The 22223-nt window shown below is 33.3% G+C and overlaps 1 protein-coding gene across 3 annotated transcripts in view; it reads right to left on the bottom strand.

Annotated features, from left to right (window-relative positions):
* stol (voltage-dependent calcium channel subunit stolid) overlaps positions 1-22223 on the bottom strand; it is a 1833618-nt gene that overhangs the window by 1278074 nt on the left and 533321 nt on the right. The gene's annotated exons all lie outside the window — the stretch shown is intronic.

Raw genomic sequence — 22223 nt, 5'->3', positions numbered from 1 at the left:
CACATTTCTTGAATCATTTGCTTTTTCTTATTTAAATTTAGGACACAAGAGCCAAAAAGAGACTTCACAGTTATGTATCATACATTTTTTCAATGACAGACGTGGAGTTGCAGAAATAATAAGTGTAAGTGTAGCATTATTAAGCAATTTACAAACAAATGAAATCTTTAAAAAGGTATCTAGAAGTGAAATTACTTATGGCTTTTAAGGACCAAAATTATTTTTGTAAGTTGATTTATTATTATTTCAGTTTTAGCATAGTTGTATTATCCATTTCCTTACTAATTTCAAAAGATAATCAGAAGTTCATTCGAATTCCAACCAAAAGTCAATTGGTTATTAATTTATCTACCTTTAGGAAGTACAGTATATGTACGCTGGAATCTTTGAAGTGAAGTGACAATAATTTAATTGGTCTTGGAACAGATTTGATTCTTGAATATTATATACTATACTTTGTTGTATATTTACGTCTAGTAACCTATTAATGCTAATACTAATAATAATGTAAAGGAATAAAAGAATAGAACATAGCAATACATTTCTCATTATTATTGAAACTATTTAGAATAACCTTCCAACATTAAGGTAAAGTACGGTGAGTAAAGAAGTCATTCAGTACATAGGATCGTGATTTTACTACATGTGGTGATATCTGGTAACAGTTGGCAACACTGACAAGGCGGAAATATTTGCTGTTTGGGAACTGAACTTACGTGATCCTCACTATAGTACTGGACGTTTCCGCAGACTGGTATTCCTGCAGTGGACTTTCAGTCTGGAGATATCTACGCGTGGGGAACGGGCCGTGAGCGTGCCCGCTCACATTCGAGTTCGTGTTTTGCTGAGTACACGAAAGCACCGCTTCGTGTATACGAGAGTGATCCGGCGGCTACGTACTGGGACGGATTGGTGTGTCCGTTCAGAGTGGAATCCGCTGGGAGCGAACCGCTACGTTGGAAGGAACGCAGCAAATTGTGATTGGGAATCACAATGTCTGCGGATGGTGTACAGACTACGCGGCATCGGCATGGCGAGGTCGAGTTATCCACGGAACGTCATGCACCTGTGTCACGAGTCGTTGATGGATTGTCAGCGGTATGTTGGAAATATGCTGCCAGGTAGTGGACTTCTACTCAAGCCGCAGTGGTACATTTCGGGTTTGTTACGGTGCGAGTGATACCGAGGTATGTACTCAGTTTGGTGGTAGAGGTCAAAGTACGGTTGCTCCCTTTTGTGGGAAAAGACATGTGTGTCAGCGAGACAAGTTTGTGCTTATTGGAACTATGTGTTCGTCTCGCATGGCGCAGTCATCGGCAAAAATGGACCTCTTTTCTAATTGTAGTGTTCGCGGGATTTTCCCCAGGACTCATTAATCATCCTCTCACTCATTCTAGTATAGTTAGATGTATCTCTCATTTTTGTATAGAAACGCGTATCACACTTTTATCATTGTTAATTTTTAGTTTCTCATTTAAGTTACTAAATCATCAGGTAATTGTTAATGGTTTAATTTTTATTTGTAATCTATTCGCTCCCCTTGTAACAACGAGACAACTCGAAGGTGCTTCGGTAGAAACACGATCCACGGACAAAGGGAAATTGGACATGATGTCTACGCACTGAAAGCTAGGACTCAGAGCCTACGTCACAACAATACTAAAGGTGGCATGAAAATTGCTACAGCTGTCATTATTTGCGAAAGATCTGATACAGAACGAGGAGTTCAATACATTCAGTTCATCAGAGATGGTGACTCAAAGCCTATAAGTGTGTCTGTGATAGTAAGCCATATGGAGTTGCAACCATAGGAAACTGGAGTGTGTGGAACATGTTCAAAAGGGGAAGGGTAGTCATATTCGGAAATTAAAAGAGAGATTAGGGAAACAGCACTCTCCGATGAAAAAACAATCAATTGATTGGTGCAAATACCTGAAGGATCATAATGTTATGTAGTGAATTCTGCTCTGTGTAGGACTTGTGAAAGAAATTGGTCTAGACAGCTCTCATCGACACCTCTAATTTGCCACTATTCTCCCTTATGGAGTTCCCGTAATAGGTTTCGCCTGGCAGTTTCGCTGAGGAGTACATGGGTTGGACATTATCTATAATGTCTGTAAATCAAAAGTACTAACACCAATTTCTTAATGTTGAAGTTGCGTTTTAACGGTGTAATTCTCAAAGACATGCCAGGATAAATCAAGGGCGTCTTCTAATGAAACTTCTGGATGACTGAGATCGAAACGGGTCATACGGCACAGCTCCATGACAATATGATGAGGAGTGTATTTATTAATAACAGAGGGGTCGAAGTCATATTGTGTGCCTTCGATAGCTACACTCACAAAGATGCTATTGCAAAAGCTGTGATTTTAGCTTTGAAGTCTGTGTATGATGAACTTTCCGATTCTCGTCTAGTCGTTGAATAATGTTATATGGACATGAGTGTCAAAAATAATAACATTATATTGGGGAGAATAACATTATAATTGAGGATTCATGATGTGGTCAGTACATTCTGTGTGGGAAATGTAGGTCAGATTAATGTAGGTTTGAAAATTTGTAAGAACGCAGTCGCTTTCTACAAAGTGTTGGATCATATGAGAATAATTGTCAAAGCGGATGGGGTAATGCAGAATGACCAAAAAGGCCAGATCCAGGAGGAAGAGAGCTAGACTGAAACAGGAGGACATATAGGGAATGTTGATCACTATGCAGGAGAATTTTAATTGGGAAATACAGTGAAAATTGTTTTTTTTCTCTTAGTTGACATTTTCTCAAATTTAAATTTTTGTTATAAATGTCCAATTTTTTCAGGAACTATAAATGATAGGAGGATTCAATTTTAAACACATGTTGACAACACAATAATAAAATGGACTGACATTAAGCGATGTACTGCACTACGTCTACTATACTTATTTTGCATAAAATAACAAAATGAAATCAATATCCTTCAAAATTTTCAGAATATCTTCAGTAGTTCCTGAGATAATGATCGTTAAATAAGAAAATTTAACTTCGGCGGTGTAGGGTAGTTAATTTCCTCTTGAGTCACAATGGGGGTACATAATATCTTACAATGTATTAAAATTGTTTTATCCACACAAATGAACATAAGGACAAAGGATTACAGAAAAATACAATTACTTCTGGGGCAAATATATTTAAAGATGAGAGCACTGCACGCAACAGTAGCAACAAGTCCCACGAGCTGTAAGGCCGAGGTCTGATAACGTTGTGCGACTTCCTATTGTTCCTCGTAATGGTCGGAGGCTTCAGGAAGAAAGGTGATCTTCGTGCAGTCATAATGCCTGAATGGGATGACGACTGTATTGACCGTATGGTTTTTAAATTTTCGATGCTAGAAATTGGGCCACCACTGCACACAATATGCCTTCGATCCCTCTGTTATTAATAAATACCCTCCTCATCATATTATCATGGAGCTGTGCCGTATGGCCCGTTTCGACCTCAGTCATCCAGAAGTTTCATTGAAGGCGCCCTTGATTTATCCTGGCCTGTATTTGAGAATTACACCGTTAAAACACAACTGCAATGTTAAGAAATTGATGTTAGTATTTTTGTTTTACAGACATTATAGATAATGTCCAACCCAAAAGAAGCCATATAAAAATAACGACATAAAATTTCGCGTTCCGTTTGAAGTTTGTGTTCTACTGTTTTCTTAATCCAATAGGCTGCTTATTCTTCCTCCCATACCTAGGCTTGATGCCCGCTTGCTTTGACATCACTGCTCTACATCCTCCGTTCATGTTGGAACTACGTAGTTAATTTTGTATTTATCAGTTTTTCAATATGGGTTCAGTTTTTAGTTTCTTGTGGATGTTTTCATTGTGTTTGTGATTTTGCCTTATGTATTTTAACTGTTTTCTACTCGTGTGATTCTTGATTTGTTTTGTTGTTTTAAAGTCCAGATTTAGCACGTAGTAGAATAGTAGCTGATGCTAATATGTAGCTAATATAATTTCTTCCACACTACTACCAATACAGTACAAATAAAATAATATTAATAAAAATAAAAGTCACACTATAAAAAAAGAAAAGCTGCACGAAAATAAACACAGGTTGGTAGGTCCATAGCTAAAAAAGCCCCAGCTGACCTGTTTTAAATATAGGCTACTTCAGGCTACTGTGCTACTTACAGTAGCCTATATATTTTAGAGTCTATTTGAAATTAATTTTTATGTGCTATCGAGGATTCGATCTTTCTCTTATGAGAGTTTTCCAGGCATGCAGTTCAATGTGTTTCCAAAAATGTCCGCATGAAATTCATTGTTCATTTTTTATAACTATAGTGTAATTCCGGGGAGATAACCATATGGGTGAGAAGGTCAATCTCTCTCGTTTTTATTCTAATCATCTGTTTGAATTGAAATTGCCGCCAGATGTTAATTAAACAAAGTGATTGTTGTACCTGCCAAATTTAAGGTTATTATTTCCACGTTTTGTAGCCGTTCGTGATTTTGTGAAAAAGCTATAATTTTAGACCTCCTGAAATAATGATAAAAGAATACTGTATTTTGTGAGGACATTTGCTGGAAACATTATTAAAGAGGTAAGGCATCTTTAAACATTCTATCTTAACTGTATCTGTTCTCTTCACTGCTTCAGTTGTTATTATGCGGTATGGCTATTTCTCCCGTAAAAAGGGAGAGATGGCCAGCATTTTTCCGGGATATATGGCCTACAGTTGAGGAGTATTATTATGTTAAAAGTATCGATTTTTTATAATTATTTCTAGATGCCGACAAAACATAATGCAAAGCAGGCAGCAACTGCGTCTTTGAAATGAAGATGAATTAAACAGTGCTTTTGAAGCCGTTAAATATGGTACTTCTTTATGTCAAACTTTTATTACATTTATTATTCCAAGAAAAGTCCTGGAAAGAAGAGTCAAAACAGGAAATTCTACAAACAATGCAATGGATGATTTTTTCAGTGGTGAGATAACTGATCAAAACGATAAATGTGTAGGATGTAATGAGACAAGGCAAAAAGTGTATTCAATCAAATGTGTACATCGCAAAAGACGACTGCACGAAACATATTCTTTGGAAAATGAAATTGCAAAGAAGAACATTGAAAAATGCTGTTTACTTTAACCTTTTAGAATTTAATTTCATTAACATGTTCATAACGTTTCAGTTTCTTTCTGTATTGATTTAAGAAAATTCACTAAAAGAGAAAAAAAAATTATCAAGTTGTTGAAAAATTCCAGACAACTATAATTGTGAACTTAGACACTATATTTATGGATCCACTACATGAAAACTCATTGTTTTCCAAAAAATTGTTACGTATTTATTTAAAAATATTGGTGGTCATCTATCCCTATATCCTATGGCCATCTCACCCATACATGATGGGAGAGATGGCCAGTGTCTTATTATATTTCAAACGTATTTTTTTTATTGAGTGCAGCATTGTATGGCCAAAAACATGGACATTACGATGAAGTGAAGGAGAGCGACTAGAAGCATTTCAAATGTGGATTTGGAGAAGGATGGAGGGTGCGAAATGGATAGACAGAATAAGAATTAATAAATTTATTATCATTCAGGTGCCACTTTATGTGTCCGAAAACTGGATTCTAGCAAAACTTCACATGCAACGAATTGAAGCTGCTGAAATGTGGCAGGATATAATATCCTCCTGAGTCCTCAGAGTATACTATACTATTTTTTTCTAGATATCAGCTCAAAGAATATGTTTATGATATAAGATATATGTGCAGTGCCCAGAAGTGTAGTATAATATACCTGCACTAGTGTGACTTGCAGAATTTTTTGAGCATTTTTCCTCATATCAGTGCCTGTTTTTTTAAAGTGTAAAATTATATTGAAATTTAAAAACAAAACAACAAATGCCTCAGGACACATGAAGTTAAATACTATACGAGCTAATAAAATAAATGAGGAAATACGTTAAGAACTTGATATTACTAGCGTTTGGAAATTAATTGACCTATATGGAAATGATTGAACAATACATTAGCATAAATTGGACAATGGACACTTTCCCAAACAGATCTACGAATACAGATCCAGAGAAAAAAGGGGCGTGGATCGTCCCAGAAAAAACGTAGGGAACAGCTTCAAATGGTTAAACAGAGTATGAGATCGGAACAAACCAAATTGTTTGGTCTTTGATTGATGATTATGATTATGATGATGACAATGATGATGATTATGATGATGATGACGATGATGATAACGATGATGACGACCTTTTTAACCGAATGGACTTAGAAATATTTAAATTCGTCAGCTTCTTAAGCGAATGGACTTACAAGTACGTATTTAAATTCTGCACCTAATTAAAGAAAGATACTGTATTTAGAATATATATCCCGTGCCATGGTGTCGTGGTGTACAAGATGCGTGCTGGTACGGGTGCTCATGAGGTAAGAAATTTTCTCATGAAAATTCGGCCATTGTATGGAGCCGGTACCCATCTAGCATCGTGATGCACTTGGGAAACTATAAGAGGTACCGTAGCTAAATCCAGTTAAGAAAACCAGCTATAAAGGCTGGGGGAATCATTATTATTATTATTATTATTATTATTATTATTATTATTATTATTATTGATAATATTTAAACTCTGTATCTTGTTAAGCTAATAGACTTAGAAAATATTTCATCTAAAATAGTGTGTTCAATCATTATTTTGTTGAATAATATTATACAATCTCTTACAGTTTATGAGATAATGATGCTGCAGCTAGAGCGATAAAACATATTCGCAATGCCAACTTCAACGTACAAAACGTTGACGTAGAAGTTACGATGTTAACATTGTAACCATTCTATTTGGTTCCCCTTGCCATTTTTCTGAAGAAATTCATTCTACGGTAACAAAAGCTATACTGTCTTTCAGTTTCATCACTTCTTTCTGCAGAGTATTTTTATCTTTACCTTATTAAATCATTCAAACATCCTGATATTCTTGCTGCATTATTCGCATCTCAGTTTGCATGATCATAAATTTCATATTTCTGTTCCCAGATAATTGAAAATTATTACCTGTTCTATTAGCTTTTCCTCAAATTTCAATCTGCAGTGTATGGGTTCTTCGCTTATTTTTAACATTTCCTTCTACTTACAAGAATTTCGAAATATTTTGTCTACAAAATTGATGAAATTGGTTTGCAAATTTCTCTTAACAGGATATAGCCTAGTCATGTCCAAGGTCATATCTGTAGAAATAGCTTACACACGATGGATTATTGTTAATAACTTCTTAAATATTAATACAGTGTGGATAATAAGTATGGATTATTGTTAACAACTTCTTAAATATTAGTTTTACAAAAAAACGTTTCTGACTTCCACAAAGAGAAGGCTGTGGTTTTAGTCCCTGAAGGTGTAGTCAGCGACGATACCATTTTGCCTTCATGTACAGTAACCGCGGTAAACAATGCAAAGAAACTCTTTAGGGTATGTTTAGGCCTAAGACGAAGTTTCGTCAGTCAAGCTGCGAACGCGATAAAAGCGGCTCATGTTAAGATCTGATCGTAATCATTTCACTCGTAAAGGTAATTTCCATACGACTTTCTCAAGTCAGAAGTGTACTACATACGGTTTATTATTTTCAAGCGTGGACAGCCGTGTTTGTTCTACGACATTACAATGACATGCATTATGGTAATGTGCAGAATACGAAATCACAACCAGAGTATAATTTAGAAAATATGTAATTGTAGGCTACTGTTCGTTCAAATGAAAATATTTTAGCATATATTGTATATAAGGTGAAAAGTATGTATGGAATATTGTTACTAACTTCTTAAATTTGAATTTTAAGAAAAAAAAGTTTTATACAGAAACTGTAGGACATAAAACATAAATATTATGCCAGTGTTCGAAAACGTTAGTTATTCATACATACAGGGTGTGACAGTAAACTATTTTTTAAATAGCAGCCTCTATTAAAATGTATATATTTCGAATCTCCATTAAATTTTACGTAGGATTACGTATAAACTTCAAACATTTTCCTCTTTCTTGTCTCTTAACTATTTATTAAATTTGTTTCGTGGACTTCAAATTTGAGACAAGCAAGTATGTAAAATCATGTTGAGTATTCCATAAAACTAAACAAAACACTATAACTAACAAAATTTTATCGCAGATGCTTAAACTGAGAACCAGCCAAAAAGTTCCATCTCATATCCACAATAGGCTGTTTTCGTGATAGACTAGAATACTGTTTAGTTGTGAATGGTTCTCATTTTAAGCAGCTGTGATAAAGTTTGGTTAATTATAGTGTATTGTTTAGTTTTATGGCTTACTCAACATGATTTTACATACTTGTTTGTCTCAAATTTAACGAATAATTAAGAGACAAGAAACGGGAGAATGGATCAAATTTCTACGCATTCCTACGTAAAATTTAATGGAGATTCGGGATATGTAAATTTTAATATAGGATGTAATTTAACAAACTAGTTCACTGCCACACCGTGTGTGTCTGAGTAACTAACTGTTTTCGAACACCGGCATAATATTGTGTGGTTTATCTCCAACAGTTTTTGTATAAAACGTTTTTTTGTAAAACTAATATTTAAGAAGTTGTTAACAATATTCCATACTTATTGTTCATCCTGTATTAATATTTAAGAAGTTATTAACAACAGTCGATACTTATTGTTCACTCTGTATTATGTCTGTCTGTAGATGAACCTGGAAGAACTAAATAAATTCGATGTTGTGAAAATGATATAACTTAAATATGTTCTCTTTTTTTAATCCAAAGCAATTTTGGAAGACCATAAACGAAGCTACTGACACCCAATGTAATAAAATAGTATATTAAAGACAATTATAAGTCGAAATGGAATAACAATTGAAAATAAGGAAACTATCGCAAATGAATTTAACGATCATTTTACTAATGTAAGTCATGACATCGTATCTAATATAAAAAAGAAAGTATTTGGTACTCATCACTATAAGCTGTATAATAAAAGTATATCATCTATGTTTATGTTTCCTGTAAACGAATGTGAAATCATTAATATTGTAAACAGTTTAAAAAATAATGTGGCTCCTGGTATTGATGGTATTACAACAAATACCCTGAAACTTATTATCGAAGCTATTTCTAAACCACTTGCCTTTATATTTAATTTGTGCATATCTCAAGGTGTATTTCCCTCAGCCCTAAAACATGCTGTGGTGATACCAATTCACAAGTCTGGTGACAAAAATAATCTTAATAATTACAGACCCATTTCACTATTACCCAGTCTCTCTAAGGTATTTGAAAAATGTATAAAAACACGGTTAATAACATTTTTAGAAAAAAATAAACTACTAAATGATAATCAATTTGGTTTCAGAAAAAATTTGTGCACTGATGATGCTATTATGGCAGTTACCTCAAAAATAATTCAACAATTAGATGTAGGAAATAAATGTCTAGGAATTTTTCTAGACTTACAAAAAGCTTTCGATACGGTCAATCACAGTATACTTTTGAATAAAATGGATAGATTAGGAATTAATGGAATTGCTTTAAAATTATTTAAATCTTACTTAAGTAACAGAACTCAAGCAACTAAAATAAATGATCACCTTAGTAAATCACATAACATTGATATAGGTGTACCTCAGGGGACGGTTTTAGGTCCTGTTTTGTTTTTAATATATATCAACGATTTACTTAAAATTGGCATTGAGAAATATTCTGGTACTCTGTATTCTTATGCTGATGATACTGTGGTTATATTTAGCGGTTCGAGTTGGAATGAAACTTATCAAAATTCTAACAGTGGTATTAATATTATTAAAGAATGGCTGGATGCTCACTTACTTTCTTTGAACGTTTCTAAAACAAAATTAATACCATTTTCATTAACATTACATGGCCTTGAGCAACTAGAAATAAATAATAATATAAGTATAACTATACATGATTGTAACCTACCTACTTGCTCATGTAACGCTTTGAGTATGTCCTCACAAGTTAAATATTTAGGCATTATTATTGACCAACATTTAAAATGGGACAAGCATATCTCCTTTCTGTGTAACAGATTGCGTAAAACAATCCACAAATTTTCCATTCTACGCTCTTATTTACCTGTTTATGTTCTGCGTACTGTGTACTTAGCTCTGTTTCAATCAATAATTCAGTATGGTATTTTAGGTTGGGGAGGAATGGCAAAATCGACTCTCCGTCCTTTAAATCTGCTCCAAAAAAGAATTATCAAAATTTGTCTATATAAACCTTTTGATTTCCCAACAAAATTAATTTTTCAGGAATTTGGCGTATCAAATCTAGAACAAATTTATAAACAAAAATTGCTGATTTACTTCCATAAAAACCACAATAAATTTAAATTTGATCCTCATGAATACCAGACGAGACAAAACTACAGTTTCTTTCTAAATACTCCCAAATGCCACACAACTGCTGGATTAAAACACAGCAGAAATTTTGGACCCAAAATATATAATACATTAATTAGAGCTTACCCTGAGCTAAGTACACTTAACACACATAGATTTAAGAAACAGATCAGATTAATTATTTAATTGTTTAAGCTAATTGAGTTAAAAATTGATACTCTAATATTCATGTACTTTTGTATTTTCTATTTGTATATAGACCTTATTATTACATGCTGTATGTATTTTACCATTTATTAATGTGATTGTGCTCAATGAACTCTCGTAATTTTGTGATATATTTTGTATAACTGATCTGAACTGCGCCCGAGCACGAGCTTCTGCTCTTTCGGGCTGCAATGCCTAATGTAGCTCAAGTGTATAGTATTAATAAATATTATTATTATTATTATTATTATTATTATTATTATTATTATTATTATTATTATTATATGTTTTACGTCTTTCGTAACAATTCTGTTCCTTATCATATTGCCAATGATATTACTGTCAATAGCCTTTCGTTTTTGAACGAAACAAATCATTTGCTATGAACTGAAATAAAAATCACTTATCTCTCCTAGATTTTATACCAAAATCATTTTCATAAGAAAAAGCAATTTCGTTGTTGATGTCGACGCTGGAGGGAGTAGTCAATGTTGCCTGTTCGCACGTATTTTCCTTAGTCGATCTTCTTCACTTCTACCAAGAAGTTTATATTATTCAGCAGTCTCAGGTACTATGTCTTCCTTCATACGTTCTCAATGGGTTTTCCAATTGCTTTCGTACTTTTCATGTTTAATAAAGTTAATGTAATGTTGAATTTATTTCTTATTTCCTCATTCTAAATCCTGTCTCGTGTACCAACTCATTTCTTTTTACTGTAGTTTGGAGACATCTCTTTTTCTTATAAACCAATTTTCATCTCTATGTTAGAACTGGTACAGTTATAACCTTACAAAATTTTAGTTTTGTTTGTCTTGTTTTATTTTTCAATTTTCTCTGTATTCCTCCACATATGTTTTCGAAATTTGTTCTTTTATCTACTAGGTCTATACCCATTTTTACTATTTTGTAAGTAATGTTACTGCCAAGGTATCTGAAGTATGTTACTTCTCTAATATTTTATTATTCTCCATAATGTTAGATCTAAACATTTTTGACTTTGAAATACTGCAATTTTGGTCTAATTATCTTATATTTTTATATTTCATTACATATTTGCTTTAATTTAGATATTATGTGAGGTGATGTAAATAGAAGAGATTGAAATGTTCCAATAGTCAATGCAGCAGAAACGTTGTTCAAGACAAAAGAACTTATTGTTAATTAGGTATAACAATTTAAAGTTGAATAATATCCTCCATTGAAGGTCTCGCTAAAGAATTCTACTTCTGTTTCTATTACTAATCATACTTCTACTACTACTACTACTACTACTACTACTACTACTACTACTACTACTACTACTACTACTACTACTACTAGTCTAAAATATAAAATATAGCATCATAATAACATACTGAAATATACCAGTAATAGAGTCTACCGTATGTAAAGGAAAATTTATGGACTTTAAAATGAATAAATTTCAAGAAAATACATTATATAATGCAAAATATTTAGGGCACACAGGCATCTTAGGTAATAAGGAAGTAGATGAACTGCCGAAAGAAAGAGCTACGGTAGATCAATCTTACTCCTACAAAAAGTGTCCCGGTAGATTACTCTTACTCATACAAAAAGTGTCCCGCCACATATATTAAATTAAAACTTAAAGAACATATTGTCACTTGTACGTGGAATTCATACTCAACTGAAAGTGACAGAGGCTCAGTTACCAAATACTTGTATCTTCCTCAAGTGCAAGACTGAATTCGTGGGTGCGTAGACAAAAGCAGATAGGTAAATCACCAAAACCAAGTTTTGAGATAACAGCATAAAACATTTTCACAAAATATGTGAGCACAATTCTCTTTCGTCTTTAATTTCAAAGCTATAACTTACTGCATTCTACATAACGTTCTACTCACATTTCTCTATCAAAATGTACTTTTTTAGAAAAAAAAATTGTTACAAATGTTTCCCCTAATTCATTCTCTTCATTTAATTAAAATTTTAATAAAGATATATTAGTGTATATTTGTTATGATTAATCTAAACTATAGCGTAATATACTGTATGTACTCACTTTTAAATAGGGTTTTATAAATTTGGAACAAATGCTACAACTCCTACTATTACTATTACTAGGTACTATTACTAATAATACAAAATATTAGGAAAGCCATATACACCTATTATATACGTATTAAAATTACATTAAAAGCAAAAACATTTAATAATGAAACTTGAGTTATGAGGGATAGATAAAAACCAAGAACACAACAATTACAATTCTTAGACTATTAGCAAGTTATAGAACAATTAAGATTACTTTAGACTTCTGACAGCTCGCTAGCCGCATGGCTTACTGTCGCTAACGACGTGGGTTACGGGTTGTTGTCATGGCAACCAAGGTTAGCCTTGGAAGTAGCCAATCACCGTTTGATGCTTCCTACTTTCTTCGCTTTTGCTTGCGGGCAATGCTGCCACATTATTGAGCTTATCACTCTTGACTAATTGACAATAGCAGCAAGTGACAACGTTGCCATGACAGCAGATCAAACCCGACGCAGCTAGCGAGCTGCCACAAATTGAAAGATACGTTAATTCTACTGTGGTTTCAAAGAAAATAACAAAAAAAAAAAACCTAAGTTATTCGGAACAAATTACCAGGAAAATAATATCTTATTTCAAATTTATAATTAGAAAGAAACTTAATGTAAGGAAGCAATATTTATTAAAATGAATAATGCAAGTGTAGCGAAGAATAGGCTACCTGTTAATACACTCAGGGACAAAAAAAAAACCGGACACTTTAATATTTGCTGGTATTTTGCAAAACATTATCTTCTCATACAATATTATGGTAGCCATCTGTTGTTATGGAGACGTGTATACATTGTTGATTGTTTTTTGTTTTATAAACAAGCCATTACAACCAAATATTCCAATTTTGCTTTAGGAGTCTCAGCTATAACAATTTTGTCTCAACCATTTTGTGCTTCATTATCGTTATCATTCGTCATTTCTTTATTTTTACATTTTCTGAGTTTATGTGGGGTTGTAACATTTGTCTTAAAACAAGATGCGACCTGAAGATGTGGCTCGAGCTGTAGCCCTTTACGATGATGGACGCAGTGTACGTTACATTGCAAATGTTATGAATATGGCTAGTAGCATAACCCCTGAGAGACCCTAGAATATACCAGAAGACCAGGTTCGGGTCGTCCAAGAGCTACAAATCCAAATGAAGACAGGTATATGGTGTTGAGAGTTCTTAGGGAGCACAACCTGCCAGCTACTAGTGTAGCCCAGCAATTTGTTAACATGCATGGACGCCCAATTTCGGCCAAAACAGTTAGAAGGAGGTTGAAAGCAAGTGGACTGATATCAAGTAGACCTGCAACTGGTCCCAGACTTCTCAGGATGCATCGAGTTGAACGACTGCGTTTTGCAAATGATCACAGGGATTGGAGAAATGGACAATGGAGCTGTGTTCTGTTCACCGATGAGTCCCGTTTCAATCTGTACTCACCTGATGGACGTGAAAGAGTTTGGAGAAGGAGGGGAGAACGATTTTCACAGTGTTGCATTTCCGAAAATGTGCCGTATGGAGGTGGTGGAGTGATGGTTTGGGCAGGAGTGTGTACGGATGCTCGTACAGAGTTGGTTTTTGTTGAAAATGGAAGACTAACAGCTGATAGGTATATATAAATGAATGTTTGGCTGATCATGTTGTGCCACTTGGCCAATTTATAGCCGATAATTTTGTTTTAATGCATGGTAATGCATGGCCGCATATTGCCCATGTGGTCGGAAATTATCTCCAAGAAGTGGGAATCTATGTTCTTCCATGACCAGCAAGGATTCCAGACATGAACCCAATTGAACACGTGTGGGACTTGCTGGGACGGCGTGTTAAGAATAGACGACCGAGACCAGAATCGTTACAAGAGTTGAGGCGAGCACTTGGCGAAAAATGGGAAATTATTCCTCAAGAAGACATTGCTAACCAAATTGAGAGCATGCCAAGACGTATGGATGCAGTTATTCAAGCCAGAGGGGGTAATACCCGTTACTAAAAAGAGTTTTTAATGTTTAAGGCACCATAAATTGAAAAAAAAAACAGACCAAACGATGCCATAGTTATACGCCCTTTGTAATTTTTTGTAAATTTTCTCATCAGAGATTTTTTTTCAAATGTTGTCGTATAAGGTGCTAAATGAAACATTATTTTGTTTAAATGGGTTTTGTTTCATTTTGAAATAATTGGCAACAAAATACAAGCAAATATAGAAGTGTCCGGTATTTTTTTGTCCCAGTGTGTATTATACTGTAACACAAAGAGTGGAAGACCAATCCAAAGATGATCAGACCAGTTTATATACTATGAGTATCGGAACTGATCATAAGACTCAAATCACAATATGCGATGTGGTAAAGATGGGTATCATTGATATAAAATTGGGTCCAAAGGAATATAAGTCCATAAAATACTTTGTGTGTAGGATTTCGGAAATGGAAAGATTTGGCATCATGAAATGAAATGTTAAATGATAGGAATATAGGCATTTTAAATAATTTAGAACCAGTTTCTGGTTTTTGTCGTGAAGAATTCGGTGACACGCATTTCAACAGATTCCAAGTTTCGAAAATTTCTTCCATGTAGGCTGCTGGCCAAGGATCGAGACAGATTGTTATCCGAATCGGCAAGAACAGAGCATTATTCCGGATATGGTAGGAGTTCGATTCCTCCCAAATCCTGGAATTTTTTCATTGTTATTAGAGTAGTATTAGGTCTTAAAGTACCCTGTTTCAAGATAATTCTATTTCGTTTAACTAATGCCGCTCAACTCTCTCTCAAATCTTCATGAAGTCGGTCTAGCTATTGGAAATAAAGATCCGCATCGACTGCATGTCCGTTTGGAACAAATTCCAGTGAATCACATCTTCAAAATTCCTCCAAACACATAACATTAACTTTGGGGCCAAACAGATTTTGTTTAATGATGAATTTCTCAGACACATTGGAATCGAGCCCCTATTTTTAGGTGTTAGGATTGCGATAATATACCCATTTTTCATTACATATGAAAATTCTCCTAATAAATATTTCATTGATAAACTGACGACATATATCCACTTTGCATTGATCTTGATCAGGTGTCAATTCATGAGGTACAGACCTAAAACTTTTGTATGATTTTCTAAGCGTCTTAATGTGGTGATGTACTCTGCATTGTATCTTTGGAAGTACCAAGTTTTTCTTAGAACCTACGAGTAATTTTTTTTAGGATTTACTTGCAAAACTGTGCGTGTATTCTCAATATTCCTTAACTTTGGTCTTGTAGGACGTAGTAAATCTTTAATGTCAGCTTCTCCGACAATGAAACGCTTACTAACGACTCCTTCCTTCACCCTCGACTTTACTTATTCTTCGAACCGCGGCAGTTTCTTCATAATCTTGTTTCCAGTAGTGCTCTAGAAGGACTCTAATCTCAAACTTTATCACCTTAATTTTATATTCCTTGTATTAATAATTGACGACTGTCACACGCTCACAATATGCAATAATAACCATAATGTCCTGTACATTCCATTTCCGAACTAAAGAAAATGATTAAAATCTTACAAAACATGAAATTTAAAACACATTACTTATGAAACAACCTAGTAATACCGTACTGTATGTTTATGTGTGAGATATGGAACGGATTTCTACATGAAAACAATTCCTATCTGTTGAATATAGCGAGAAAGTAAAATTTAAAATTTTGAAATATTAGTGTTATAGGATACGACAGATTCGCAAGTATCTTGTCCAGAGAGTAGAAGCAATAAAACTGCTAAACGGAGCTTCATGGGTTACTCATGAGACATCCGAGCAGGTATCTAACTGCCAGTTTGCTTTTCAGCGACATATAAGTTGCACGAATGACTTTAGAACATAGACATCGTCATTCGCTAATTAAAAGCGCACTTTATCACAGGACATATACTACAGTACAAGCGTGCAAAACAGGACAGTCAGTTGTTAACGTCACTATTAAATTAAGGATAGAGGCAATATAAAGTTGATTTTTGTTCCGAGATCACTGAAATCAAAGTAAACTCTTTCCACTAAACACAATTGAAGAGTGTGATTCATAAACTTGCTAAGTAAATTTGGCAAATTTTATAATTTTTATATATTGTATGATTATGTGTGTGACGTCTATCATTGGTCTATACATTAAGATTGTTTTCTTCCAAAACAATTCCAATTCTTGGCTCAAAGTCTGTGTTATTGTGCATGCCACTCGAAAGTCGCTCAGTCGGTACACTATTGGACAAAAAAATAGCCCAGTCCTTTCATAAAAATGCATTTAACGCGTTTTGAATCATACTCTTTAATTATAACCGATTTGCCAAGCACCTGAAAACTTAAATCATAATGTAGTGAGTTCTGAAATTTGAGCAATTGGGAAAAGTGGAGATTATTTCGCTTCAAGAGTAAGTATGTACGAATCTGTGGCTTTACGTCAGAAACAGCGAGTCTAGTTGCTCTTCTTGTTTGCAGACAAAAAAGTCTGCTTTTGTCCTACTTTTCGAATAGTAATCATGTGAGAGCAAGAGAACAGATACCTGACGTTTACAAATTACGTTAACAGTACTTTGGCCTGGTTGGAATGTTGGCATTCCCCCAATACCTTATGGAACGGAAAGGAATTTGCATTTTGGGGCTGCGCTTGGACGTGAGTTCGAATTCCGCTTGGGCTGATTATCTAGCTTAGTTCTTTCTGAGGTTTTCACCAAATGAAATGCGAACGTCAGGTAATCCTATGGGGAAATCCTCGGTCTCACATTTCCAAATATGAAGGGTTCAGAGCCATAGTGGGCCAAGCGCCATTTATTAAAAACGGAGAAAGCAAGGGTTAAAATTAACTGAATACCATAGTTTAATGAAGATTGACATATCATTTAGTTAGAATGTGTATACTTTATATTACTTGCTATGTGTTTTCATTGAATTAAGGTAATAACTTCATTTTACCCTTGTTTTCTACGGTTTTAGTAAATGGCGGTTGGCCCACTATGGCTCTGAAACCTTCATATCATCTCGCTATCACCAATTCTACTGACGATAGATAACCACACAGTTGATAGTGCGTCGTTAAATAACATAAAATACGTTACCATTTCATGAAATTATATTCAGGGACCAAAAATTAATTGAATGAACTACTCAATGAGAAAACATAGCCTATTCTTTATCATTATATGCGATTCTAAGCTTTCACGGTGAATGTGATTACAAATAGACTTTTGGATATTTCACCGATTCCTCGAACGTCTGTTATGCAAAATTTCTCTTCCAGCCAAATTAAACGACACAATAATTCCTTCTGCTTCCTGTATTAATAATCTTCGGGTTTACTTTGAAACGCATTTAAATTTGAACACACAAGTAACTAATACTAACAAAAATGCGTTTTCAATACTTCATTCGTTAAAGAGACTTGGAAAATTTCTCCCGCAACCACTAAATGAGATACATTTGGAAAAAGTATTAATGTTTCATCTTGATTATTTGTGATAGTCTACTGATCGACTTCAATGTCAACCAGTCGCAAAGGTTACAACGTGTTCATAATTCTTGTATTTTATCTTCGTCTGCAATGTCCGACGCACTTACCACATTACCCCATCCCTCCAAACTCTAAACTGACTCCGGCTTTACGAACGTAGAAATATTAATTTTCTTGTTCTCCTTTTCAAAGTCCTTCACACTTCTACCTACTTTGCCTCCGCTTCAGTTACATATGAAGAGTCCACTGCAAGTATGATGGATGTCATTTGGAACACATTTTGCAGGAGAAGCAATTGAAAGTTTGAAATGCTTAGCGCTCAAAGCTTAACTGTGATTTTCCGATCATTACTGGACAATAACTATCAGTGTTAATGCCATATAACTCTGTATGTACATTCTATATGTCTTAAGCTATGCATTGACAGTCTTGGTTCATTTTCGACAAGAAAGTGACATCCATCATTCTTGCAGTGGAGTCTTCATATCATTGTACCACAACCTACACGTTCATGCAAAATACCCGCATACTGGCCATATCAACTCACAAAATACCAACGTATTCATCATCATTTACTATCTCACTATCGCTCTTGTGGAATACTCTACTCAGTGACATCAGAGGTTGTCGGAATGTAATACTATTCACGAGAAAAGAACTTAGTAAGCATCTTACCGAGTACAGTGTGATTCAGTAATTTGAATATGTTAACTTTATTGTAAATGTTTCGAAATTGTTACTGTTTTGTATCTCTTGAAATTTGTACAAGTAGTTACTTATTTTAGATGTTGTAATTTCCTTTAATCACTATATTTTATGCAAATTAATGTATTATATTAATACATTTTATACCTATTGTGATTTAATTTTTTGAAATTATTGTCCTTCTCCTCTGTTTTGTATTTTTTTTTTTTTTTTTTGTATTTAGATTTGTACTTTTATCTCTTTTTCTTATTTATTTCTCTGTACGTTTGTTTTTTTGTACATTTGTATTATAATAGTGTGATAGAGAAAACCTAATTTTCTTAACTGCAACAGATTAAATAAATTATACTATATATATATATATATATATATATATATATATATATATATATATATATGTGTGTGTGTGTGTGTGTTAGTGCTGTTGATCGATCAAAATATTTAATCGATGAACTATTTAAACTTAATCGATTAATCGAGCTTTCATCGAGTTCAAAAAATTTTTTAAAATACTTTAATACACAATTATTATTAAACTAGCCGTACCCGTGCGCTCCGCTGCACCCGTTAGAAATAAATATAAAGTAATTATATAATTAAAATAGGGCATTTGATCCAGGGAACATTCGTGTTTGATAGAAGGATAAATCGTTTAATATGTTACTTAATTTAAATTGTATTTAAATAATTAAAATGCGATCATTTTGGTACAGAGAGCACTCATTTGGTGCAATGACAATTCCTTTAACATGTTTATTAATTTTTATTACATGCAACCATAGTTTAATGAACATTGACATCATTTAGATTTAATGTGTATACTTTATTTTACTTGCTATATGTTTCCATTTAATTATGGTAATAATTTAATTTTAACCCTTGTTGTCTACGTATTCAGTAAATGGCGCTTGGCCCACTATGGTTCTGAACCCTTCAAATAATTTAAATAACTTAAATTATATTAAATTATGTTATATTATATTATATTATATTATATTATATTATATTATATTATATTATATTATATAAAAGTGTGTTGATAACGGATGTACTCCGATAAATAGGCCTAAGTTTTTAATTTGTTGTGGGGGCTCTTTAATCTCAGGAGGAACAACTTTTACAACAGCGCAATATAATCTGCTTGGCTCAGTACCCAATTTTTGGCATTGCATTTAATGCATATGTATTTTAACACGATTCAGTAACCTAAGCTGATGATAAAGCGTCGTAAAATAACCTACTAAAATAAAAAAAATAAAAACCCGATTCAATTGAGCGTAGTTAATATTTGGATCATAAAATAATGGAATGCTAAGCTAACATACTATTATTGCATACTAAATCAATACTCTCTCGTTGTTCGTTAATTCTCTGAGATTAAAATGAATGTGTAACTTATATAAACATTATTTTAAGAAATATAGGAAACGAATGTACAGAATAGCCTATCAAGTTTTCTGTGCATAAGAAGCTATTTTAATCTTACCTGTCCTCAATTCACTCAGAAGTTACTGTAATAACATTATAGCATTATGTCCATCTAGAGAAACTACAATTTCAAATGGTGAAATAATAATTAATTATAAAAATCGGTTAATTTAGCTTCCGATATTACTTCATACAAACACAGAAACATTCTCTGTAGGCTATGTTTCATAGCTTTCGATTGTTGTTGCCCAAGGCCCCTTATAGACGAAGTCATTTGTTTTTTATTTCATTACACCGCCTTAGATGGCTGTTATTTTAATTTTAAAACTCATTTATCACATTAAATATCAGTCCTATCAAAATTTTTCAAAGAATAAAACTTATCGGAAATGATTTTTTAAGAAACGTTTGTTATGGAACATTTTTCACAAAAATCAATAATAAGCGAGATATTTTGATTCATTTAATTCAGGCCCCCTTATAACCCCCCTTTTACATATCGTATTTTGAATGCCATATAGCCTAAAATCTAAGTTACAACAAACTTAATTTATGTTCCAATTTTCATCGAAATCCGTTCAGCCATTATCGCGTGAAAAGGTAACAAATATCCAGACAGACAGACAGACAGACAGACATACAAACAAGAATTTCAAAAAAGCGATTTTTGGTTTCAGAGTGGTTAATTATATATGTTAGGACGAATTATTTTTGGAAAATCGAAAATTACCAGAAAAATTTCGGCTACAGATTTATTATTAGCATAGATCTAACTTGTGTTCGGTGATAAGCATAAGTATTAAATGTTGTATATACATATATATATATATATATATATATATATATATATATATATATATATATATATATATTGTATCGTTATATTACAAAACAAATAATTTAATTACTTACTAACATATTTATTATGAGGCTTATAATTTATTGTGTCAATTTCTCCGGGAATTTTTGAGACAAACATAAATAACAAAAAGTATGAAGACTCACTTAGTTAACACTGCTTCATCCATGATTTTAAAATTGTGAGTACATTCACATGCTCCGAATTAAGTGCTGGTCTACGTTTAGTAACAAAGTTTCCTGCATCACTAAGCACGAAAAACCTTTTTGCTGGCAAGCACTTCTCCACGATTGTTCAATTTAAATCCAAACGTTTCACAGAGTTTACCTCTCAAATTTTCATATGACATAATGGAGATTACACTTTTCACAAACCACAGAAAACTGATTTTTTTTTTCTTTATCAGACTAAACACACAACCTTCATATACAAACTCAGTACAGAAACTGCAACTCCTGCAAAAGTACAGCGGTCGAAACCGAAGACTAGCCCCTATTGTAATCGAATTACCAGATTTTAGAAAGAGAGGATGGTAGTTACGCTCTCACTTGAACACAGTGTAGACATGGCTATTTTATAAGGCATGAGGGGGACGAATCCCAGAAAAGTATGTATTTCATATGCTAGGAAGATGAGCTGACAACAAGGTGGAAGTTTTCTTGGAAAACCATACAACTTAATAAGGGTTTCGCATTGTGTTTCAACTTTCAATAGAGGTAGACTAGGTCACTGCCCTCATACCTCCATCTCTTTCTGAAGTGTTTGTGCAATTATTTTCCCTAGGCTACATAGTTTACAGTTAGAAAATAACAGTATTATTGTGCTTTTAAGTAAGCAGTTTCCGAGAAAGAAATATTGTCGGAATTTTTAGTATGAGTTTGTATTAACAAAATAATAATTAATATTAACTACAACCGATTAATTTTAATCCACTCGATTATTCTATTAAATATTTTTGATCGATTAATCATACAACAGAAATTGATCAATTAATAGATTAGATTAATCGATTAAATCCCACATCACTAATATATATATATATATATATATATGTATATATACACACATATATACCTATATATATATTTATACATAATGTATATATATATGTATATATATACATTCTTTTGAGTTAACATG

This window comes from Periplaneta americana, chromosome 6 (assembly GCF_040183065.1).
Source record: "Periplaneta americana isolate PAMFEO1 chromosome 6, P.americana_PAMFEO1_priV1, whole genome shotgun sequence".
Classification (NCBI taxonomy): domain Eukaryota; kingdom Metazoa; phylum Arthropoda; class Insecta; order Blattodea; family Blattidae; genus Periplaneta; species Periplaneta americana.
Note: the sequence above shows the minus strand (reverse complement) of the source record. Positions and strands in the feature narration are given on the sequence as shown.